The 27,163-nt window shown below is 37.3% G+C and overlaps 1 protein-coding gene and 1 long non-coding RNA gene across 16 annotated transcripts in view; both read left to right on the top strand.

The window, feature by feature from the left end:
* The window catches only part of KHDRBS2 (KH RNA binding domain containing, signal transduction associated 2), a 714,887-nt gene that overhangs the window by 483,207 nt on the left and 204,517 nt on the right, over window positions 1-27,163 (top strand). The window lies entirely within an intron of this gene.
* Window positions 18,429-26,619, top strand: LOC122429737. Its single transcript, XR_006266125.1, has 3 exons — window positions 18,429-18,440; window positions 26,008-26,011; window positions 26,411-26,619. It is a non-coding gene; the product is annotated as an uncharacterized LOC122429737 (long non-coding RNA).

Here is a 27,163-nt window from a genome sequence, read left to right as displayed (position 1 = left end):
CATTAAAGAATAAATGAATTCTAAAATAATTAAGATATTCAAATTGAGATGCTAGAAGCCAAAGGTGATATTAATAGAATAAAGAGGCAGAAGAAAAATTAGAGTATATTATAAAACTGCTATGGAAAAAGTAGAAAATCTCACAACTTTAATTTCACAATTATATTTCAGAATTTGAAGAATTATTGAGACTGTGCTAGAAATGATGTGTTTTCTTTTCAGTAATTCTTCTCTAGGTTTCATAGCTGGGGCCACTGGCATCCTTGCAGGTAGGGGAGACCTGTGACTAGGTTCTGGCCAGGATAGAATATTGTAATGGGAGTTTCTAAAAATCATTTTTCAAGATAGTGTAAGAGAACTTTTTTTCTCTTATTCTACATTTCATCCAACCAACTCTCAGAAAAGCAGATGCCATCCCTAGTGGACCTTGGGGTCAAAGTATTTCAGAACAGGAAGCAACAACAGAAGAACCTGATGTTTAGGAAACCGCAGCAAACCTAAGCATTCACCTTGACTTTTAGGCAATGAGTGATATTTAAATTATCTCTATCTGGGGCTTTATGTTTCCTGCCCTTGAACCTAGTCCTGTTGGATACAGAGACAAAATTCAGCAAAGAGTATTGCTACTGTTGCTGCAGACTTATATCAATTAGCATATATATATATATATATATATATATATATATATATATATATATATATATATACACACACACACACACACACATATTTGATGTATAGTTGATATATAGGTCAGTGTATATATTGATGTACATCTGAGATATATAATTATATGTATATATATGTATGCATATGTATGTATGCATATGTATATGAAGTTGCCTGGGTAACCATTGCTTTTCAAGGTATTTTTACATTCCCAACTGTCAGCAAGATGAAAGAAGGTAGGAGACAAAACTCATTGTTAATATTTTAGTTTATTTCCTTCTAATCTTCTTTTTCCCAATGACTAGATTTTTGGTCACATAATTGTTCTTATATTTATGCAGCTTTTAAATTATTTTTCTGTGATATTACATAGACTTAAGACATAACTTTTAATACCTGGTGGCACTAGTGATAAAGAACCTGCCTGCTAATGCATGAGACTTAGGAAACATGGGTTCAGTCCTTGGGTTAGGAAGATCCCCTCGAGTTGGACATGGCAACCCTCTCCAGTATTCTTTCCTGGAGAATCCATGGACAGAGGAGCCTGGCGAGCTACGGTCCATAGGGTCTCAAAGAATTGGACATGACTGAAGCAACTTAGCACACACCAATGAAGGTGAAAGTCACTCAGTTGTGTCTGACTCATCACGACCCCACGGACTGTATAGCCCATGGAATTCTCTAGGCCAGAATACTGGAGAGGGTAACCTTTCCCTTCTCCAGGGATCTTCCCAACCAGCTGAGCCACAAGGGTAGCCCTTAGCACGTGGAAAACAACACAGAAGTTTTAATGGCAAGAAGTTTTTAAAGCATATGGTAAGTAAGGGCTTCCCTGGTGGCTCAGAGAGTAAAGAATCCATCTGCAGTGCAGGAGACCCAGGTTCCATCCCTGGGTCAGGAAGAGCCCCGGGGGAAGGGAATGACTACCCACTCCACTATTCTTGCTTAGAGAGTTCCATTGACAGAGGAGCCTGGCAGGCCACAGTCCGTGAGGTCACAAAGAGTCTGATATGACTGGGTGATGAACACTTACTTACTTAACTACGGAAAGTAAATGTAATGGGTTTAAAGTATTAATGTATAAGAATAGCTTAGTTAGGCAACAAACTCATTGACTAGATTTGGGGATAAAGTCTAGATAGTTTATGGCTGCAGAGAGAACTCACTAGAACAGCATACAGCCAGAGGAGCAGAGGACACAAAGGTGGAAGGGGTGGGGAATCACAAGGAGGGTAGGGCCCACAGAGGCCAGAGAAATGAAAAACACCAAACATAACTAGCTCTGGACTGATCTAGGAGGGATTCCCAGCTCAAGGGCTGGATCCTAACACAAGAGTACCTTAAAAATGTATATGTGTTCAAGGGTGGGGGATGCTTGTGTGCATGGGTACAAGGATGGAGGGAACAGAGTCTTGGCATTTAGTAGGTTTTTGCTTAGCTGGTTAGAAGTGGCAGGCAGAGTTAAGATTAAAGTGATCCTCAGTTACATTTGTAAGCAGTTTTTAATTTTTCTTTATAAATATTTCAGTAAAGAAAAGAAAACATAACTCACCACCCCACACACACACATTCAATTTTAGAGATTACATCCATGAATTATTTAGAAGAAATGGAATTGCTAGGCCATAGTTCACTTTGTAAGTTTTTCTTTTTCATTCTTTATAAAATTTTCTCAATTGGTTTCTGTAAAGCTTCTAGCAAATAAGACTTCTACCAGCAATAGATTTGACCTTCTTCTTTAATCATACTGATATTATCAGAAATATTAAAAGGAAAAAATTCTTTGATAGGTGACTAAATCAATGTTATTCTGGTTTACATTGGTTTGATTAATACAGAAAGTGCATATTTTCTTACAATTATGTACTAATTTTAGTTTTTAATTTTATATTAATATTCTTGGCTTATCTGTCAAATGCATGATGCATTTGTGCAGTAGTACTGCAGTTCATGGGGTTGCAAAGAGTCAACATGACTTAGTGACTGAATAACAACAACATAAGGGACAAAACTTAGTGAAGATTTCTTTTAAGATGTATGTATCAGTTTGCTTAAGGTTGTCCTATGGAAATATCACAGGTTAGGTGGCTTAAATTTTATTTTCTCACTGTTCTGGAGGCTGGGATTCTAGGATGAGGTATCAGCAGGTTTGACTTCTTCTGAGGCCTACTCCTAGACTTTCTGGTGCTGCTGCTAAGTAACTTCAGTTATGCATAACTCTTTGCAGTCCCATGGTCTGCAGCATGCCAGGCTTCCCTGTCCTCCACCATCTCCCAGAGCTTGCTCAAACTCATGTCCATTGAGTCGGTGATGCCATCCAACCATCTCTTCCATGCCGTCCCCTTCTTGTCCTGTCTTCAGTCTTTCCCACCATCAGGGTCTTTTCCAAGGAGTCAGATCTTTACATTGGGTGGCCAAAATATTGGAGTTTCAGCTTCACCATCAGTCCTTCCAATGAATATTCAGGACTGATTTCCTTTAGGATTTACTGGTTTGATCTCCTTGCAGTCCAAGGGACTCTCAAGGGTCTTCTCCAACATCTCCAACATCACAGTTTGAAAGCATCAATTCTTCAGCGCTCAGCCTTCTTTATGGTCCAACTCTCACATCCATACATGACTACTGGAAAAACCATAGCTTTGACTATACAGACTTTTGTTGTCAAAGTAATGTGTCTGCTTTTTAATATGCTGTCTAGGTTTGTCATAGCTTTTCTTCCAAGGAGCAAGTACCTTTTAATTTCATGGTTGCAGTCACCATTTGTAATGATTTTGGAGCCCAAGAAAATAAAATCTGTTACTGTTTCCATTGTTTCCCCGTCTATTTGCCATGAAGTGATGGGATCGGATGCTATGCTCTTAGTTTTTTGAATGTTAAATTTTAAGCCAGCTTTTTCACTGTCCTCATTCACCTTCATCAAGAGACTCTTTAGTTCCTTTTGCTTTCTGCCATAAGGGTGGTGTCACCTGCATATCTGAGGTTATTGATATTTCTCCCGGCAATCTTGATTCCAGTTTATGCTTCATCTAGCCCGGAATTTCACATGATGTACTCTGCATATAAGTTAAATATGCAGAGGCCAATATACAGTCTTGATGTACTCCTTTCCCAGTTTTAAACCACTCTGTTCTTCAATGTCTGGTTCTAACTGCTGTTTCTTTTCCTTCATATAGATTTCTCAGGAAGCAGGTAAGGTGGTCTGGTATTCCCATCTCTTTAACAATTTTCCACAGTTTCTTGTGATCCACACAAAGGTTTTAGTGTAGTCAGTGAAGTAGAAGTAGAAGTTTTTTGGAATTCTCTTGCTTTTTCTATGATCCAACAGATGTCGGCTTGCAGATGGTCAAATCCTCTCCATGTCCTCACAGGTTTCCCCTCAGTCTGTGTGTTGTTCATGTTCTAATCTTTTCTAATAAGATCACCAGTAATATGGGATTAGGGGCACACAAATGGCCTTTTATCACCTTAATTACCTCTTTAAGCCTTCCAAACCAATCGCATTCTGAGGTGCTGGGCCAGGTTAGGACTTCAACATGGATTTTTTAGAGACATAGTTCAGCTTATAATATCCAAATGCTGAAAGACAGAATTTACATTGCGAGACAAGTAGAGGATATTTTTTGTTCAGTTTTCTTGAAGAGGTTTTTAGACAAGGAAGTTAAAATAATATTTGTTTGTGGGACAGTTGATCCTAACAACATTCTTGAAGGTTGAGAGAAAAAACGGAGATGAGTGATCAGCCAGAAGACTCTCAGAAGAGCCTAGGACGGAAACCTTGAGGTTCTCAGCAATGTTGTAACCAGTCGACAACATAAGATGACCATTCAAGTGGCATTTTCAGATTCTTTGAAAAGTTATTTACAACCTCTCCAACAAGAACAAGTCTGGATGAAACAATAAAACCTTTGGTTATAACAACAGTGATGTGGGGGAGGGGCAATGTTCTAAAGAACCCCCGCTGTTCTGGATCTTCTCAGCCCCATCCCATCAGAGTCCCCTCTCTCTCTTAAGGAGCGTTGCCTCAGTTTGCCCTCAGCAGCTGCCTAAATTCAAGTGACAGAAGCTCTATGCCTGAGAGTTGACAATTGAAATGCAGGTTTATATCTGCATCCTAACTGGAGGTTGAGGCTCTGACGTTACTCACAGATGGAGAGTTACTAAGTGTCAGGGCCTGGATTTGATTGAAGCCTCTGGGTGACAATACTTATCCTGCTGCGGTGAACTTTGGATTTAGGAAGCATTCATATCTGAACATTCTTTTGTTTTTCAAATAATAACTGAGATGCTGGTAAGACGGCCCATGGGTAACAGCATTGCTGCCCCCGCCAGTGAGATGTGGAAGCTCCGAAGCACCTGGTCCTTGTCCCCACCATAAGGCTAAGATTCGTTCTAATAAATCTTTAAGCACAAATAATCGTTTAAGAGATCTCTACCCACTCTAAAATTTGGAAGATGATTAATCATGGTCTATAACTCAAATTAATAGCATTTTTAATTGAAGTATAGTTGATTTACAAAATTGTGCCAATTAATAGCACTTTATGAGTCTCATCAAAGGCTCTTTTTGTGTCTTTGGGAAAGATTTAGATTAAAAAATACCTCATTTCCCTGGGAACATGACCTGTCATGTCATTGATGTCCAAAGTCAATGCTGAGGACAGATACACTTTCATAGACTTAGCAAGATAGTGGTTAAAATAAGCCTATTATTGATAATAAACTAAACAGGATGCTAGATTTTCTATTTTAGAGCATATTGAAGAGATTTTTTTAGCTTAAATAAAATTTGTTTGTATACTTTGTAGTTTTTTATAAGGAGATTATTTCAAAACAGCTTGATTTTATTAACATGTAAATAACTTCTAAGTGATGTTTGGAAAGAGGAATAGTTATTTTAATAGAAAAAATACTACTGTTAAAGCTTAACTTTCAAAAAGTTAAAATTATTACTCTCAGGCAAATCTTATAGAAATCTCTGCCAAAGATCCTGTTTAACTCATTGATTAATGAGGGAAGCAGTGGTATTGTTAGCAGCTTAAGGAGAATTTCAGAAATTAGGGTATTTATAGTCAATTTAATGAATAAATATTAAGAGAGCATACAAACTCTCTTTAGTTAGATACAAACTGGTTAGTATCTAACAGACCATCAGTCATTATGGTTATCTGTTCCACCACACAGAAATTATCCTCAACTCTGCTGGAGGAAATCTACAAGTTAGCAAGGGAAGTCTGGGACCTATAATGAAGAAAAACAGTGACAGGAACCAAATTCCTCCTGAGACAATTCTTGGGTAGCTGTTGCTCCTATGTGATACTTAAAGATAATTCTGTCCATTTCTTTGTGGTTTTTTTTTTTTTTTTCTAAATTTGAATAATTTTTCTGACAACAAATACAAATTTGTATGCAGGTACACTTATGTAAGTATCCAAAATTATTTGTGTACCTGCTTTTCAACTTAGCATAGTTGAAAATGTAAATAAGAAAATTTTCCCAACTGCAAGTAATTTATAGCATAAAAGGGAAACAAGTAGGTATATATTGTATTATAATGAATGCAATAAAAGCAATGTGAATGAGCGATGGTAGGAGTCTGATGGTAGAGCCAGGGGTTGCAGGTCTTGGTGATCAGGGAAATTCATTAAAAGAGCTGACAGTGAAGAACAGATAAGATGTATGAGACTCCTGGAACCTGGTAAAAAGAAAATATGCCTTCATCTTTCTCAATATATAATTTTTGATGGAGTCCCTTCTAGATTCATTTGTACATGGGGAGATCTATACAGTGTTGTACATATAATATTGCAACCTGAGTGTTCAAATGCAAATGTGTTAAGCAATTTTCTTTAGATATATTAAGGTTTTGGAGTTTGGATGTGGAAAGAAATAGAGGGAGGGTAGTTAGTTTCATAAATGGTATTTCATAAAATGTGGGTTCCAGAGCCCTGCCTCACAGGGGCTTGTTTAAAAAGACAATTTCAAAAATCCATTTCCCTGTGACCATCTTGCCTTGTCTTGTATCCACAGTCACAGTATATAGTCTGGCACATAATCATATGTGAGAAATTACTTTCTAAAAGGAACTTTAGGAATTAGTACAGATGTTTTGCTAACAGGTTAGAGATTATTAAAGATGTGCCAGCCACGAAACCAAAACAAGCAAATGTATATAACAATTATTAATTATGAAGGCCAGTGATTTATCAATCTAACAATAAAATCAGTGTATAACATTAAGAAGAAGCAATCATATTTAATGAATTGGTCAAGTATATTTTAATCTGTAAAATAAAATTAATTGATTGCACTCATTGCTCTGAAATGACATCAGTTCAGTTCAGTTGCTCAGTCATGTCTGACTCTTTGAGACCCCATGGTCTGCAGCATGCCAGGCCTCTCTGTCCATCATCAGCTCGCGGAACTTACTCAAACTCATATCCATTGAGTCGGTGATGTCATGCAAATATCTCATCCTCTGTCATTCCCTTCTCCTCATGCCTTCAATCTTTCCCACCACCAGGTCTTTTCAAAGGAGTCAGTTCTTCACATCAGGTAGCCAAAGTATTGGAGTTTCAGCTTCAACATCAGTATTTCAATGAATATTCAGGACTGATTTCCTTTAGGATTGACTGGCTGGATCTCCTTGCAGTCCAAAGGACTCTCAAGAGTCTTCTCAGACAAAACCACAGTTAAAAAGCATCAATTCCTTAGCACTCAGCTTTCTTTAGAGTCCAACGCTCAGATCCATACATGACTACTGGAAAAAGCATAGCTTCGACTAGACAGACTTTCTTGGCAAAATAATGTCTCTGCTTTTTAATATGCTGTCTAGATTGGCCATAACTTTTCTTACAAGGAGCAAGTGTCTTTTAATTTCATGGCTGCAGTCACCATCTGCAGTAATTTTAGACCCCCTCCCCCCCCCCAAAAAAAGAGCAAACTCTACCACTGTGTCCACTGTTTCCCCATCTATTTGCCATGAAGTGATGGGGCCAGATGCCATGAATTTCGTTTCCTGAATGCTGAGCTTTAAGCTATCTTTTTCACTCTCTTCTTTCACTTTCAACAAGAGACTATTTAGTTCTTCTTCACTTTCTGCCATAAGGGTAGTGTCATCTGCATATCTGAGGTTATTGATGTTTCTCCCAGCAACCTTGATTCCAGCTTGTGCTTCCTCCAGCCCAGTGTTTCTCATGATGTACTCTGCATATAAGTTAAATAAGCAGGCTGACAATATACAGCCTTGAAACTCCTTTTCCTATTTGGAACAAGCCGTTGCTCCATATCCAGTTCTAACTGTTGCTTCCTGACCTGCATGCACGTTTCTCAAGAGGCAGGTCAGGTGGTCTGCTATCTGCATCACTTTCAGAATTTTCCATAGTTTTTTGTGATCCACACAGTCAAAGGCTTTGGCATAGTCAATAAAGCAGAAATAGATATTTTTTTGGAACTCTCTTGCTTTTTCACTGATCCAGTGGATGTTGGCAATTGGATCTCTGGTTCCTCTGCCTTTTCTAAAAACAACTTGAACCTCTGGAAGTTCACGGTTCACGTATGGTTGAAACCTGACCTGGAGAATTTTGACGATTACTTTACTAGTGTGTGTGTGTTAGTTCTGTCGCTCAGTCATGTCCGACCCTATGCAACCCCATGAACGGCAGCACAGCAGACCTCCCGTCATCACCAACTCCTGGAGTTTACCCAAACTCATGTCCGTTGAGTCAGTGATGCCATCCAACCATCTCATCCTCTGTCATCCCCTTCTCCTTATGTCCTCAATCTTTACCAGCATCAGGGTCTTTTCAAATGCGTCAGCTCTTCGTATCAGGTGGCCAAGGTATTGGACTTTTAGCTTCAACATCAGTCCTTCCAACAAACACCCAGGACTGATCTCCTTTAGGATGGACTGGTTGGATCTTCTTGCAGTTCAAGGGACTCTCAAGAGTCTTCTCCAGCACCGCAGTTTAAGAACATCACATCTTCAGCGCTCAGACTTCTTAATAGTCCAATTCTCACATCCATACATGACTACTGGAAAAACCATAGCCTTGACTAGATGGACCTTTGTTGACAAACTAATGCCTCTGCTTTTTAATATGCTGTCTAGGTTGGTCATAACTTTTCTTACAAGGAGTAAGTGTCTTTTGATTTCATGGCTGCAATCACCATCCGCAGTGATTTTGGAGCCCAAAAAAATAAAGTCAGCCACTGTTTCCACTGTTTACCCATCCATTTGCCATGAAATGATGGGATGAGATGGCATGATCTTAGTTTTCTGAATGTTGAGCTTTAAGCCAGCTTTTTCACTCTCCTCTTTCACCTTCATCAAGAGGTTCTTTAGTTCTTCACTTTTTGCCATAAGGGTGGTGTAATCTGCATATCTGAGGTTATTGATATTTCTTCTGGCAATCTTGATTTCAGCTTGTGCTTCTTCCAGCCCAGCGTTTCTGATGATGTACTCTGCATATAAGTTAAATGAGCAGGGTGACAATATAGAGCCTTGACGTACTCTTTACCTGTTTGGAACCAGTCTGTTGTTCCACATCATGTTCTAACTGTTGCTTCCTGACCTACATGCAGGTTTCTCAAAAGGCAGGTCAGGTATTCTGGTGTTCCCATCTCTTTCAAACTTATACACAGTTTATTGTGATCCACACAGTCAAAGGCTTTGGCATAGTCAATAAAGCAGAAATAGATGTTCTGGAACTCTCTTGCTTTTTCGATGATTCAACAGATATTGGCAATTTGATCTCTGGTTCCTCTGCCTTTTCTAAAACCAGCTTGAACATGTGGAAGTTCACAGTTCACATATTGCTGAAGCCTGGCTTGAAGAATTTTGACCATTATTTTACTAGCGTGTGAAATGAGTGCAATTGTGCGGTACTTTGAGTATTCTTGGGCATTGCCTTTCTTTGGGATTTGAATGAAAACTTACCTCTTCCAGTCCTGTGGGCACTGCTAAGTTTTCCAAATTTGCTGACATAATGAGTGCAGCACTTTCACAGCATCATCTTTTAGGATTTAAAATAGCTCAACTGGAATTCCATCACCTCCACTAGCTTTGTTCTTAGTGATGCTTCCTATGGCCCACTTAACTTCACATTCCAGGATGTCTGGCTCTAGGTGATCCGTGATCACACCATCGTGAATATCTGGGTCGTGAAGATCTTTTTTGTACAGTTCTTCTGTGTATTTTTGCCACGTCTTTTTACTATCTTCTGCTTTTGTTAGGTCCCTACCATTTCTGTCCTTTATTGAGCCCATCTTTGCATGAAATGTTCCCTTGGTATCTCTAATTTTCTTGAAGAGATTTCTAGTCTTTCCCATTCTATTATTTTCCTCTATTTCTTTGCATTTGTTGCTGAGGAAGGCTTTCTTATATCTCCTTGCTATTCTTTGGAACTCTGCATTCAAATAGCTGTATCTTTCCTTTTCTCCTTTGCTTTTCACTTCTCTTCTTTTCACAGCTTTTTTTTTTTTTTTTTTTCCTTTTCACAGCTATTTGTAAGGCCTCCTCAGACAGCCATTTTGCTTTTTTGCATTTCTTTTTCTTGGGGATGATCTTGATTCCTGTCTCCTGTACACTGTCACGAACCTCCATCCATAGTTCATCATGCACTCTGTATATCAGATCTAGTCCCTTAAAACTATTTTTCACTTCCACTGTATAGTCATATGGGATTTGATTTAGGTCATACCTGAATGGTCTAGTGTTTTTCTCCTTTCTTCAATTTAAGTCTGAATTTGCAAACAAGGAGTTCATGATCTGAGCCACAATCAGCTCCCGTTCTTGTTTTTTCTGACTGTATAGAGCTTCTGCATCTTTGGCAGCAAAGAATATAATCAGTCTGATTTTGGTGTTGACCTTCTGGTGATGTCCATGTGTAGAGACTACTGTTGTGTTTTTGGAAGAGGGTGTTTGGTATGACCAGTACATTCTCTTAGCAAAGGCAAAATTCTATTAGCCTTTCCCCTGTTTCATTCTGCACTCCAAGGCCAAATTTGCTTGTTACTCCAGGTGTTTCTTGGCTTCCTGCTTTTGCATTCCAGTTAAATTCACCCATTCCAGTCCATTTTAGTTCACTGATTCCTAAAATGTCAACGTTTACTCTTGCCATCTCCTGTTTGATCACTTCGAATCTGCCATGATTCATGGACCTAATATTCCAGTTTCCTATGCAATATTGCTCTTTACAGCATCAGACCTTGCGTCCATCACCAGTCACATCTGGGTGTTGTTTTTGCTTTGGCTACTTCTCTTCATTCTTTCTGGAGTTATTTCTCCACTGATCTCTAGTAGCATATTGGGCACCACTGACCTGGGGAGTTCATCTTTCAGTCTCCTACATTTTTGCCTTTTCATACTCTTCATGGGGTTCTCAAGGCAGGAATATTGAAATGTTTTGCCATTCACTTCTCCAGTGGACCACGTTTTGTCAGACTTCTCCACCATGACCTGTCCATCTTGAATGGCCCTACATGGCAAGGCTCATAGTTTCATTGAGTTAGACAAGGCTGTGGTCCATGTGATTAGATTGGTTAGTTTTCTGTGATTGTGGTTTTCAGTCTGTCTGCCCTCCGATGGAGAAGGATAAGAGGCTTATGGATTAAGTTTCCTGATTGGAGAGACTGACTGAGAGGGAAACTGGATCTTATTCTGATGGGTGGGTGCCGTGAAATGACATATCTCTATATTATTAATGACATCAATTTTTGGAGAACTATAACTAAAAGCAAAATCTCCTAATCCAGAAATACTCTTCATATACATGTTAGAAAATGAAAATACAGTTTTGTTATTGAATAAGCTCTAAGTGAAGAAGAACTAAAGAGTCTCTTGATGAAAGTGAAAGAGAAAAGTGAAAAATTTGACTTAAAGTTCAATATTGAGAAAACTGAGATCATGGCATCTGGTCCTGTCACTTCATGGCAGATAAATGGGGAAACAGTGGAAACATAGCAGACTATTTTGGGGGGCTCCAAAATCACTGCAGATTGTGACTGCAGCCATGAAATTAAAATACACTTGCTCCTTGGAAGAAAAGCTATGACCAACCTAGACAGCATATTAAAAAACAGAGACATTACTTTGCCAACAAAATTCCATCTGGTCAAGGCTATGGTTTTTCCAGTAGTCATGTATGGATGTGAAAGTTGGTCTATAAAGAAAGCTGATTGCCGAAGAATTGATGCTTTGTGGTGTTGGAGAAGACTCTTGAGAGTCCCTTGGACTGCAAGGAGATCTAATCAGTCCATCCTAAATGAGATCAGCCCTGAGTGTTCATTGGAAGGACTGATGTTGAAGCTGAAACTCCAATACTTTGGCCACCCTATATGAAGAACTGACTCCTTTGAAAGACCCTGATTCTGGGAAAGATTGAGGGCAGGAGGAGAAAGTGATGAGAGAGGATGAGATGGTTGGATGGCATCACTGATTCAATGGACATGAGTTTGTGTAAACTCCGGGAGTTGGTGATTGACAGGGAGGACTCCCTTTGAGTCCATGGGTCTCAAAGAGTCAGATAGGACTGAGCGATTGAACTGAACTGAACCAAAAGTTCTCAGTGAGAATGAAACACACAATACAGGCAACCCACTATAAGAATATGAAAACAGAAAGAAATCCTACCTTTTATATACAACAGTACAACCCATCCCACATATGTTTTCAAGATGGCTAATAGCTAGTCTTCAAGGAACAGGATTTGACAGTGCTCTTTTGTCTGTCACACAGAGTTCATCCTAACTTTATCTGGTTATTGAGGTAACCATCTATACTGGATAATTGGCTTTATCCAGATAAAGAAAGAAACCCATATCTTTATAACAGGAAGTAATTTTGCAACCTGGAGTAAACCCCTACCAAAGTTAAGCTCCTACTTCCCCACAGAACCTGGGAGGTAGGGATGTTATCTATGTCAATGCTTGCATTTTTAAAAAGATGGCCTCCAAGTTTTTGATAAAGACATCTTCAGGTTATAAGGCTGACAAAGGCCTATCTAATCTTCAAAAGTAATTTTATATATTTTGAAGAGAGGAGAAAGTACATAGTAATCACAAGTTTTCTAAATTTTAGCCAGCCCTCTTTATCTGCAGCTTCTGCTTTTGTGGATTCAATCAACTGAGGATCCAAAATATTTGAATAAAAAAACAAACAAACAAACACACAATTACAGAAAGTTCAAGAAAGCAAAACCTCAATTTTCCATGCATTGGCAGCTATTTATATCCCATTTATGTTGTACTAGGTATTATAAATAATCTAGAGATCATTGAAATTATACGGGAGGATGTACCTAGGATGTATACAAATACTATACCACTCTATGTGAGTGATTGAGGAAAAACAAAAAATAAGAGCCACTTTAGGTGAATGACCACAATGCATTTTACATAAAATAAAACTTTACTGAGTAAATGTTTGACAAAAGGAAATTTATGACAGTTATAATTTGTTTATTCGCTGTCTTTACCAGCCCTTAAAATCATCATGAATGAATTGTGATAATTATCAACTTAGTGGAAAGAAACATAGATATAGCTTAGAAATATTGTGGGTTTTGTTCCACAATGAAACAAATGTCACAATAAATGGAGTCACATGAAATGTGGGGTTTCACAATGCATGTAAAAGTTAAGTTTATAGTCTAGTCCATGAAGTGTAAATAGAAAAATTGTTACAGGCAGATCTCATTTCATTGTTTTACTTCATTGAGCTTCCCAGATAATGTGTATTTTACAGATTGAAAGTGTGTGGCAACCTTGGGCAAGTCTATCAGTACTGTTTTCCCTACAGCATTGTTTATTTATTTAAGGTCTGTACATTGTTGTGTTTTTTTTTTTAATTTTAATTGGAGGTTAATTACTTTACAATATTGTGGTGGTTTTCGTTATTTCTTAGACATAATACTATTGCACCTTCATGAAGTGAAGAAGTGAAAGTCGCTCAGTCATGTCCAACTCTTTGCGATACCGTGGACTGTACAGTCTATGGAATTCTCCAGGCCAGAATACCGGAGTGGGTAGCCTTTCCCTTCTCCAGGGGATCTTCCCAACCCAGGCATTGAACCCAGGTCTCCCGCACTGGAGGCAGATTCTTTACCAGCTTCCTATATAGTCAGAAACTATACAGCAGCTTCCACTAGCTATCTATTTTACATATGGTAGTGTATATATATATGTCATTATTTATTTTTAAAAGATACTTTCTGGGAATTCCCTGGTGGTCCAGTGGTGAAGACTTTGCCCTTTCACTTCAGAGAGTGAAGGTTCAATCCCTGGTTGAGGAACTGCATGGATTGAGGAACGGCAAGCTGCATGGCTTGGCCAAGAAAGAAAAGGGAGGAAGGAAGACACATACTATAAAAATCCATAAATTCCCAAACAAACTATATCATGATATGTATTCTTTTAAATACAAACTAAATAGTAAAAATTTCTAGAATTTTCCTTATTCATTGTTTTTTTTTTCTTTTTCTAAGTATGCAATATTTATGACAGCCTGCAGGTGGAAAAACACAAAGCAGATACAGTTTCAGTTCAATTCAGTTCAGTCCCTCAGTCATGTCCGACTATTTGCTACCCCATGAACTGCAGCACGCCAGGCCTCCCTGTCCATTACCAACTCCCAGAGTTCACCCAAACTCATGTCCATTGAGTCAGTGATGCCATCCAACCATCTCACCCTCTGTCGTCCCCTACTCCTCCTGCCCTCAATCTTTCCCAGCATCAGGATCTTTTCAAATGAGTCAGCTCTTCGCATCAGGTGGCCAAAGTATTGGAGTTTCAGCTTCAACCTCAGTCCTTCCAATGAATATTCAAGATGGATTTTCTTTAGGATGGACTGGTTGGATCTCCTTGCTGTCCAAGGGACTCTCAAGAGTCTTCACCAACACCACAGTTCAAAAGCATCACATCTTCAGCGCTCAGCTTTCTTTATAGTCCAACTCTCACATCCATACATGACTACTGGAAAAACCACAGCCTTGACTAGACAGACCTTTGTTGACAAAGTAATGTCTCTGCTTTTTAATATGCTGTCTAGGATGTTCATAACTTTCCTTCCAAGAAGTAAATGTCTGCTAATTTCATGGCTGTAATCAGCATCTGCAGTGATTTTGGAGCTCCCAAAGAGAAAGTCAGCCACTGTTTCCCCATCTATTTGCCATGAAGTGATGGGACCGGATGCCATGGTCTTAGTTTTCTTAATGTTGAGCTTTAAGCCAACTTTTTCACTCTCATCTTTCAATTTCATCAAGAGGCTCTTTAGTAGTTCTTCACTTTCTGCCATAAGGGTGGTGTCATCTGCATATCTGAGGTTATTGATAATTCTCCCAGCAATCTTGATTCAGCTTGTGCTTCCTCTAGACCAGCATTTCTGATCATGTGTTATGCATAGAAAAGGCAGAGGAACCAGAGATCAAATTGCCAATATGCGCTGTATCATCAAAAAAGCAAGAGAGTTCCAGAAAAACATCTATCTGCTTTATTGACTATGCCAAAGCCTTTGACTGTGTGGATCACAACAAACTGTGGAAAATTCTGAAAGAGATGGGAATACCAGACCACCTGACCTGCCTGTTGAGAAACCTGTATGCAGGTCAGGAAGCAACAGTTAGAACTGGACATGGAACAACAGACTGGATCCAAATAGGAAAAGGAGTACATCATGGCTGTATATTGTCACCCTGATTATTTAATTTATATGCAGAGTACATCATGAGAAACATTGGGCTGGATGAAGTACAAGTTGGAATCAAGATTGATGGGAGAAATATCAATAACCTCAGATATACAGGTGACACCACTCTTATAGCAGAAAGTGAAGAAGAACAAAAGTGCCTCTTGATGAAAGTGAAAGGAAAGTGAAAAAGTTGGCTTAACGCTCAACATTCAGAAAACTAAGATCATGGAATCCGGTCCCATCACTTCATAGCAAATAGATGGGGAAACAGTGGAAACAGTAGCAAACTTTATTTTGGGGGGCTCAAAGATCACTGCAGATAGTGACTGCAGCCATGAAGTTAACAGAGGCTTGCTCCTTGGATGAAAAGTTTTGACCAACCTAGACAGCATATTAAAAAGTAGAGACATTACTTTGCCACCACACATCCATCTAGTCAAGGCTATGGTTTTTCCAGTAGTCATGTATGGATGTGAGAGTTGGACTATAAAGAAAGCTGAGCGCTGAAGATGTGATGCTTTTGAACTGTGGTGATGGAGAAGACTCTTGAGAGTCCCTTGGACTGCAAGGAGATGCAACCAGTCCATACTAAAGGAAATCAGTCCGGAATATTCATTGGAAGCATTGACATTGAAACTGAATCTCCAATACTTTGGCTACCTAATGCAAAGAACTGACTCATTGGAAAAGACCCTGATGCTGGGAAAGACTGAAGGCGGGAGAAAGAAGAGGACAACAGAGGATGAGTTGGTTGGATGGCATCACTGACTCAATGGACATGAGTTTGTGTAAGCTCTGGGAGTTGGTGATGGACAGGGAGGCCTGATGTCCTGCAGCCCATGGAGTCACAAAGAGTCGGACACAGCTGAGCCACTGAACTGGTGGAAGAGAGAAATGCAGCCTGTGATTAATGAACTGTGTCCATGGTTGACACCACAACTGATTAAAGACCCTGACACTTACTCAATGAGGGTTCTTACACCTCATTGCTCTTGCAACTAAAATACTTTATTAAGAAATATTTAATGTGGAATTGATATGTAGGCATAAAATGAGCATCTTTAGAGAACCTTCTACAACTGGTAGAGTCTGAAGTTGTTATCTCCATCTGCATTAGTCATAATGTCAGTAGATTTTGGCTGCATCTCTTCAAACTTAAAAGTTCCAATATTCAAATGATGAACCTCGAGCTTTTCTCATTTTCTAATCCAACTGGAAAATTTAAAAATCTGATGAGAGTACAGTCTGTGGTAGTGAAGGCATCATTCTGGCAGTAAGCATTCCAATTAGAGGCCTTGATAAATTCACTTTGCTTCCCTTTGCTTTCCTCACTGTGGGATTTCAATGTTTGAAAGAAAAGAAGAAAGACTGAAAGAAAGAGGGAGAGAGAGGGAGAGATGGGGGATAGGAAAGAGAAAGGAAGGAATAAGTGATAAATGTGATAAGTAAACATGAGTCAAACCTGTAAATAAATATAGAAGAGAATTTTACTTTTTCTATTTTTTTTTTTTTTTTTTTTTTTACAAAAAGATACCTATGCACTGTTTGAATCAACTAGACTTCTTTTCAGTATACTCTTTCTACTAAAAGAGTTGAGTGGTAAACCCTACTAACAACCCCAAGAAGGCAACCAGGTCTCTACCTTATAATTCTCATCCGCTGAGATGTTGACACATGAACATTTTTGTATTTGCATCTAGAGTAAGAGCCATAATGAATGCAAATACAATATATATCCTAAAACCAAAAGCAATTAGCTTTGGAAAATATTTTTATGACTATTATGATGAAGAAAATTAAAACAGAATCAGAATTACCAAAGATGAAGAAACTCACCCTCTCTGCTGTTAGTTTTATTATGTTCAGTGATTACATTTAAATGTTCACTTCATTATGCAGTCTCGTATCATATTTCATATGCTGATTAGGCTCACATTTTTTATTTTAAATATCAACATTGAACAAACTTTAGGTTCCTAAATCTAAGAAAGTACATTTGGCTGCACATAATCCCTTTTGAGGGCTTCCCAGGTGGTGCTGGTGGTAAAGAATATATTTCCTAACTCAGGAGACATGCAACATGGGTTCAATTCCTGGTCCAGGAAGATCCCTTGGCAAAGGGCATGGCAACCCACTCCAGTATTCTTGTCTGGAGAATACCACGGACAGAGGACCCTGGCAGTCTACATTCCATAGGATTGCAAAGAACTGGACACAACTGGATCACTTCTATCACAGGAGCATTTCTTTTTTCAAAGCTATTATATTTTGTAATATCTACAGAAATAATGCTTGCATGCTTAGTCACTCCGTCATGCCTGATTCTTGCAACCCCGTGGTCTGTAGCCCACTAGGTTCCTCTGTCCATGGTGTTTTCCAGGCAAGAATACTGGAGTGGGTTGCCATTTCCTTCTCCAGAGGATCTTCCTGACCAAGGACTGAACCCATGTCTCCAATGTCTCCTGCATTGGCAGGTGGGTTCTTTACCACAAATGCTACCTGGGAAGGCCCACAGAAATAATATGATGGATTAAATAAAAGCAAAGCAGAAACACTCCTGAGATTAGTGGCAGTATAAGTATAGGTGAAGGCTTGATTGCACTGAAAAGTAAAATGATTTTCCATTTAGAAAATCTACTAACAGATATAGATCAAGTCATTGGTATTTACCAGATATTTGTGTATTTATATTTTATGTTTATGTATACTCTTCAGTCGAGCAATTTTTGTTGTATGGAAACACTTGTAACAATCATTTGAGAAAAGGTCAAATGAAAAGTAGAAGAAAAGAGGAAGGTGAGCAGAAAGGAAAAAGAGAAGGGAGGAGGTCAAGAGAAAGAGAGAGATGGAGAGTTTTCTTTTTAAGTTTAAATAAACTGAGAGTTGCTGAGGATATTCTATCCTTTCAATGATTTTTCTCAGAAAGCCCCAGAAATATATTTTACTGGAAAGAAACTGGGCACCAGTTCAGTGTAACCAGTGTTTTTCACACCAATATGTTTACAGCTTCACTTGCCCTTGGAAGAGCTTTTCAAGTCATTAAAGCCCACCTTGCCCAACCACCTCCAATGACAGATGATGGAGAGCTGTATACTGGGTTTCATTTAATTTCTATCTGGAAGGAATGTTATAGCTCATGAAAAAATGTCTTCCAAATAAACACCTAGCTGATTGATGTGTCACATCATAAGGCAGAAGGTTTTTTGAACTGGGAATATATGACAGAAGCTGAAAATATTGTATTACCTAGAAAAAGAAACTCTTCTAGTGTGAATGAAATAGCACTTTCAAAGCTATTTCAAAAATATTACATTTTGGAGATGTTAGCAATTGTCTGGCCTAGAATTTAATTAACAGAAAGAAATTTGAAAGAGCTCCAAGACAAAGAATGTAGGTAATGTAAAAAATGTCTTTCAGGCCAGAAGCTTTGGTGACAAATTGCCATGACTATGCTGCAGGCATCATTCATACTAATGTCAGTGATAGCTCTACAGACTGTGATTTCATAAGTATACTGAGATATCTAATACAAGCAGCCTGCCCAATTTGCCCTTTAAGCATCTACTCTGGTGAGTCCATTGAAGTATTTTTTTAATGGTGCTTTATAGAAAAGTTGTAATAAAAAGAAACTGTCAAATTGTGACTAGTGTATATAAATGAGGATCAGCACATATTGCATATGGCTGATCTAGATGTTTATCATTTATTAAGATTTGTACAAAGTTTAATTCAACTTATTTACTAATTTTAAATTGCTACTAATTTAAAATGGCTATTTTAAAGATTAAAATATGAAACTTAAATCTGATCTTCAAAAGCATTTAAGAATTATATCCTTGCTATAGACTTAAATCCAAAAATGTTAGGATTCCATCATACAAACCCATTTAGATACAGAAGACTTTGGGACTCCTGTTCTTTCCTACAGGTCTTTTAGGTTGCAGATATACCAAGGGTCTGTAGCAGCAAGCTCATGACTGCCTTCTCAGTTGGAACCATCTGATGGGACTTCATTATCATCAGCTGCCCCAATCTCTTACAAAGTGCTAGTCACCGAACATGACACTTTGCAGTTTAAAACCGGCTGTTGTAATTGTTTTTGTCTGTTTCTCCTAGCAATCCTTTGAGATGCATGAGTTTTCTAATCATCTAGTTTGAGGAAAATAAAACCAAGGCATTTCCCATGCAGAAATGGCAGCTGAATTCAGATTTCCTGATGTTAACTCGTAGCCATTATTTAGTTTGTCAAATTATTAACACTTCTGAAGCTACTTGAGGATTTGAGACACACAGAGAAGACAGGGGAGGAGATTTTAGACCTGAACGTGCGCAGGCCACGCTCCAAATGATGATTTAAGTGGCCTTGTTTCCAAAGCCAGTGCTGAGTGAATCACCTGTTCACTATAGTATCCAGAAATAATGTAAAGCATTTAATATGTTTCCACTTTATTAGTGTAGAAATATGTTCACTTCATATAATAACTTATTATCTTTAATCATGGGTAGAGTGTGTTTATAGTTTATTATGGTTAAGATTGCCCTTGGAAATTGTATGGAAAATTATTGTAATCAAATTATTCCTTATGTTATTTTATTTTGACATATTTTGAATAGCTATAAAATTTCATTTCTGTTTGCCAATAAGGAACTTTTTGTTAATTAAACTATATCATCACTATAAGATTTAAAAAGATATCTGAGAAATTATAGATAAGTCTGTTGACCATATTATGTATTATTAATGTCCACTGAATTATTAATACCATTCATAAAAATGCTGGAAATGTCCAACTTTTAATTGAGTTATATTACAAAGTTGTTTTGTATTAATCAGTTGCTTGGGATTCAATTTTTCTTTGAAAATTGTCAGAAATATTGGCTAGAATCTAAAGATACCATTCTAGAGTCTCTTAAGTCACAATTCAGATAAAGGAAACAGAAAATAAATAACTGATAGAAACCTGTAATATTTGTAAATTAAAGTTAGAGATTCATTCTAATCCTTAATGAAATCCTTAATTTTGGGGGGTATTTTTTTTTTGCCTTCAGGAATTTCACCACTGGCAACACATTAAGTATAAGTACATATGTCACTTTTGTTCATTATTATTTTTTTTTTAGTCTTTAATGTAACAAATTAATGCCAAGACAATTATTTGATAATCTTCCAGAACTAAAACAGCAAAATTATATTGCTAGATGTTTTTTAACCTTAAGAATTCATTTGGTGTAGAAAATACTAAATATGTCATACAAAGGTTTAGGGAATCTTAGGCTGATAACAGAGATTTACCAAATTTACAAAGAGGGAAATCACTGAACCTCTGACCTGTCATTGTGTTCAGCACAGTTTTAAGTATGTTAAGAGTAAAAAGGTATCTGATCCAACTATAATTTTTCTCAAATTTTTGGATGCATATTTTTCATGTTCTAACATTTCTGAAGAAAAAGTTAATTTTAGAGGCAAGAGTTGAGAGTACTTTTTTCTTCCTTAATGGTATATAAAATTATGACCCATCATATAACTATCTCAGATTTGATGAAATAAAATGTTATAAAATATCCAAATTACCCATATTTGTAATTTTTTTTATTTTATTATCACAACTAATAATAAGACTTTAGAATTTACTGTTACAAATTAAAGAGTTTTTTGTTTATTTAGCTGTACAAGGCATGTGGGATCTTCAGTTGTTGCTTGTGGGATCTATTTCCCTGACCAGGAATTGAACCAGGACCCCCTGCTTTGGAAGCCACTAGACCACTAGGGGAATCCCTAGAGTATATTGTTGCCAATTAATAAGCATGTATTTCAACTCCTACTTACTTTTGGCTCAGAGATTTCATGACAAGCAAGCTTTAATGGGGACCAAAGTCATGATATTAGACCTGCAAGTGAGAAACCAGGGCTACAAATGCCTAGTTAAAGCAGACTGATTGATGAGAAAAGGCTGGCATGCCATTTTCTATGTCAATGAGAAGAGAGAACAAAGAGAATTAAAAGACTCAAAGATAAATTCTGAATAGGACACAGAAATGCAGAATTAAATCATAAATGGCGATTTCAACATCATCTCTCTCCCCCTGTCTTTAGGGGAAAATTGCAGTGAGACTGCTAAAATTCCCACTTGTTCCCCAATTATTCCTTCCAATTTCCTTTCAAAAAGTGAGTTAGGTAAGGACAAATTTGGAGAAGACTTGTACAGGCATTAGAGCAGATCTCTATTAACTCTTGAAATTATCATTCTTACTATATCATTCCTGTACTTCAATGTGGACTTGCCCTGAGCTAGGGAAAAAAAAAAAAAAAAAACTACTCAAAAACTGACTAGGCTGAGGTAGGGTCCACATTCCTCTATTATAAGAATTGGCTCCACCCTCAGAAATATACACTCAAGCTTCTTGTATTATCTGTTTCAAGGATTTAATTAAAGAGGACTTGTCAAGTGTGGATTCTTGATATATTTTATATTTCTTGTCCTTCAAGCTTCTTAAGATGTTGTCTATGTGTGCATGCTAAGTCACTTTAGGCATCTCCAACTCTTTGCAACCCTATGGACTGTAGCCCCTCAGGCTCCTCTGTCCACGGGATACTCCAGGGAAGAATACTGGAGTGGGTTGCCATGCCTTCCTCTAGGGGATCTTGCTGATCCGGGGATTGAACCTGCAACTCTTATGTCACCTGCATTGGCAGGTGGGTTTTTACCACTTGTGCCACCTGGGAAGATCCGAGATACTGTTGTCTATATGCAGCATAAACCTGTCTTTTTTCCACTTTCCAAAAACAGATTCAGACTAGGAGTCAACTTAAGTAGAAATTGTAAGAAATTCCCTTGAAATTTCTCTGAAATTTATTAGTAGAGGAAATAAAAAATTAAATAAAAGATGTTAAAATTTGGCTTCTAACTTTCACATTGCTGCCCAACTGGGTTAATCCAGTCCCAACAATGTTTTTTTGTTGTTGTTCTTCTTCTTCCTCTCTGGCTGAAATCTAAGGTCCCAGACTATGGGTTAGATGTTTGCTCTGACCATTTTTACAGAACTAAATATTGAGTATATCATGTATGACTCCAGTTGTAAACTGATGTATTGCTATGGACTCATTAAAATGATTTGGCGTATCAGTATATAGACTTTTTTTACTTTTTGAATTGTAGTTGATTTGCAATACTATGTTAGTTTAAGGTGAACAGCAAAGTGATATGTGTGTGTGTGTATATACATATATATATATATAGTAATTTTTTCAGATTATTTTCCATTTCAGGTTATTATAAAGTATTTGTAAGTCATTGTCATTTGTCTATTTTTATGTATAATAGCTTGGATCTGTTAATCTCATCCTTCTAATTTGTCCATATTCTCTTCCCTCTCCCCTTTGTAGCATGTTTGTTTTCTATGTCTTTGAATCTATTTCTCTTCTCTTTATAGATTCATTTGTATTATTTTGTCGATACCACATATAAGTGATATATACTTATATTTCTCTGTCTGACTCACTTCATTATGTATAATATTTTCTAGGTATATCAGTGTTGCTGCAAATGGGAATATTTCATCATTTTATGTGGCTGAACAATATTCCATGGTGTGTGTGCCTCTGTGTGTGTGTGTGTGTGTGTGTGTGTATATATATCACTTACTCTTAAGTTAATCATCTATTGATAGGAATTTTGGTTGCTCCCAAGTCTTGGAAATTGTAAATAATATGAACTTGGGCTGCATGTGTCTTTTCAAAGTAGAGCTTTCCTTTTTTCCAGATTACTGGATCATAGCATAAGTGTATTTTTAAATTTTTAAGGAAACTATGCTGTTCTCCATAGTGACTAAAACCATTTGCATTCTTTCCAACAGCATAGGAGGTTTCCCTTTTCTCCACACCCTCTGCAGCATTTATTATTTATAGACATTTTATTTTATTTTTTTCATTTATTTTTATTAGTTGGAAGCTAATTAGTTTACAGTATTGTAGTGGTTTTTGTCTGGTTGTTCTGACCTGTTTGAAGTGATACCTCATTGTAATTTTGATTTGCCTTTCTTTAATAAATAACAATACTAAATGTCTTTTCATATGCCTGTTAGTCATCTGTATGCCTTTGGGAAAATATTTACTTAGTTCTTCTGCCCATTCATTAAAAAAAAAAAAAATTGATAAGAGTTGTATCAGCTGTTTGTATAGTTTTTATATTAACCCCCTTTTGACTGCATCATTAGCAAATATTTTCTCCCATTTGAAAAGTTGTCTTCTTGTTTTGTTGATGGTTTTCTTTGCTGTGTAAAAGCTTTTACATTTGCTTAGGTCCCATTTGATTATTTTGCTTTTCTTTCTTCTGCCTTGGATGATTAATCTAAGAAAATACCACTACAATTTATATCAGAGAATGTTTTTCCTGTATTCTTTTCCAAAAGTTTTATGTTTTCCTATCCTATATTTAAGTCTTTACACCATTTTCAGTTTACTTTTGTAAGGATGTGAGGGAATGTTCTAATGTTACTAATTTACATGTATCTCACAGCTTTCCCAACACCACTTGTTGAAGAAACTGTCTTTTCTCCATTGCATAACTTGTAATCCTACAGATTAATTGCCTATACATGTATGAATATATTTTGAGTCTCCTTTTTTAATAAAATTTATCTCTATGTCTGTTTCTGTGTCAATTTTATGTTGTTTTGATTACTGTAGCTTTGTACAATAGTCTGAAGTCTGGGAAGGTTATGACTCCAGCTTTGTTCTTTTTCCTCAGGATTGTTTTGGCAATTCTGGGTCTTTTATGATTCCACATAAATTTTAGGATTCTTTTTTCTAGTTCTGTGAAAAATGTCATGTGTATTTTGATAGAGATTGCATTAAATGTGTATCTTTAAATCATTAACTCTTTAATTGCGTTAAATTTAGATATATGGTAATTTGACAATAGTAATGATTCCAATCTAAGAGCATGGAATATCTTTCTATTTCCTGGAATTATCTTCAATTTCCTTTATCAATATTTTTTTAGTTTTCAGCATATAGATCTTTCTACTCTTTGGCAAAATTTATTCTTTGGTATTTTATTCTATTTTTGTGCAATTTTATACAGGAATTTATTTTTTCTTTATCCTCCTGGTATTTCACTATTAGTGTACAGAAATGCAACAGATGTCTGTGTGTTAATCTTGTATCTTGCCACACTGATGAATTCATTTATTAGTTCTAATAGTTTTTGTGTGGATACTTTATGATTCTCCACATAGAATACTGTGTTATCTGAAATAGCGACAGATTTAACTTCTTTCTTTCTAATTTGGATAACTTTCATTTCTTTCTGTTGTCTGACTACTGTGACTAGGGCTACCAATACTATTTGAATAAAAGTGCTAAGGGTGAGCATCCTTGTCTTGTTACAGGGACCAAATGAGGGTCTCTCACATTGCAGGCAAATTCTTTACTGTCTGAGCTACCAGGGAAGCCTGGTGTATTTCTGCAGTATCAATTGTTATTTCCCCTTTTTCACATCTTATCTTGTTTATTTGGGTCCTCTCTTCTTCCTCATTAGCATGGCCAGAATTGTGCTAATTGTTTATCTTAAGAATCATCAACAAACTCTTGTTCACTTCTATTATTATTTTTTATCTCTTATCTCCTTTCTTACCTTTATTATTTCCTTCCTTCTGCTGACTTCGAGTTTTGTTTGTTCTTTTCTTTCAAATTATTTTAGATGATGGTTTATTTGAGACTTATCCTATTTCTTCAGGTAGGCCTTTATTGCTATAAATTTTCCTTCTGGAACTGATTTTCCGTATTTCATAGATTCTGTGATGTTGTTTTCATTTTCATTTGTATTTGTCGTGAGATATTTTCTGATTTCTTCTTTTGTTTCAAAGTGGACCTATCATTTTACCATCATGCTTTTCTTTCTGTGGTTGATATACAGTTTCGTACCATTGTGGTCAGAAAAGATGCTTGAAATAATTTCTACCATAATTTGTTGATACTAGTTTGTGATTTTGCCAGTCATCTTATCCTAAACGCACTCGATGTGCACCTGAAAAGAATGTGTATTATGAGGGGAATTTTTGTATGATGTCTTATTAGATATCAATTCAGTATTACCTGTTGAATTACTGTGACAGTTTTCTCAAAAAGTGGGCATCTCTTTGTTAGCTGCATACGATGACTTCAGTTGCAATGTATCAGTTTATTTCAGTTCAGTTGCTCAGTCATGTCTGACACTTTGCAGCCCCATGGATTGCAGCAAGCCAGGCCTCCCTGTCCATCACCAACCCCCAGAGTTTACTCAAACTCTTGTCCATTGAATCGGTGATGCCATCCAACCATCTCATCCTCTGTTGTCCCCTTCTCCTCCTGCCTTCAATCTTTCCTAGCATCAGGGTCTTTTCCAATAAGTCAGTTCTTTGCATTAGGTAGCCAAAGTATTGGAGTTTCAGCTTCAGCATCACTACTTCCAATGAATATTCAGGTCTGATTTCCTTTAGCATGGAATGGTTGGATCTCCTTGCAGTGCAAGGGACTCTCAAGAGTTTTCTGCAACATCACAGTTCAAAAGCATCAGTAATTTGGCACTTAGCTTTCTTTATAGCCCAAATCTCACATTCATACATGACTACTTGGAAAAGAATTGCCTTGACTAGATGGAGCTTTGTTGGCAAAGTAATGTCTGCTTTTCAATATGCTGTCTAGGTTAGTCATAACTTTTCTTCCAAGGAGCAATCCTTTAATTTCATGGCTGCAGTCACCATCTGCAGTGATTTTGGAGTCCCCCCCCCACAAAGAAAATAGAGTCTGTCACCATTTCCATTGAATCCCCATGTATTTGCCATGAAGTGATGGGACCAGATGCCATGATCTTAGTTTTCTGAATGTTGAGCTTTAAGCCAACTTTTTCAGTCTCCTCTTTCACTTTCATCATGAAGCTCTTTAATTCTTCTTCATTTTCTGCCATAAGGTTGGTATCACCTGTATATCTGAGGTTATTTATATTTGTCCCAGCAATCTTGATTCTAGCTTGTGCTCAATCCAGTCCCATGTTTCTCATGATGTACTCTGCATATAAGTTAAATAAGCAGGGTGACAATATACAGCCTTGATGTACATCTTTCCCCATCTGGAACCAGTCTTTTATTTCATGTCCAGTGCTAATTGTTCCTTCTTGACTTGCATACAGATTTCTCAGGAGGTGAGTCAGGTGGTCTGATATTCCCATCTCTTTAAGAATTTTCCACAGTTTGTTGTGATCCACACAGTCAAAGGCATTGGCATAGTCAATAAAGCAAAAGTAGATATTGTTCTGGAACTCTCACACTTTTTCGATGATCCAAGGGATGTTAACAATTTAATCTCTGGTTCCTCTGTCCTTTCAAAATCCAACTTGAACATCTGGAAGTTCACGGTTCATGTATTGCTGAAGCCTGGCTTGGAGAATTTTGAGCATTACTTTACTAGCATGTGAGATGAGTGCAATTGTGTGGTAGTTTGAGCATTCTTTGGCATTACTTTTCTTTGGGATTGGAATGAATACTGACCTTTTCCAGTCCCGTGGCCACTGCTGATTTTCCAAATTTACTGACATATTGAGTGCAGGACTTTCAGAGCATCATCTTCTAGGATTTGAAATAGCTCAACTGGAATTCCATCACCTCCACTAGCTTTGTTTTTAGTAATGCTTCCTAAGACCCACTTGACTTTGCAATCCAGGATGTCTGGCTCTAGGTGAGTGATCACACCATCTTGATTACCTGGGTCATGAAGATCTTCTTTGTATAGTTCTTCTGTGTATTATTTCCACCTCTTCTTAATATCTTCTGCTT

The sequence above is a fragment of the Cervus canadensis genome, chromosome 28, assembly GCF_019320065.1.
Source record: "Cervus canadensis isolate Bull #8, Minnesota chromosome 28, ASM1932006v1, whole genome shotgun sequence".
In the NCBI taxonomy this organism is placed as follows: domain Eukaryota; kingdom Metazoa; phylum Chordata; class Mammalia; order Artiodactyla; family Cervidae; genus Cervus; species Cervus canadensis.
The sequence above is the reverse complement of the archived record's forward strand: the minus strand, read 5'-3'. Positions and strand labels throughout refer to the sequence as shown.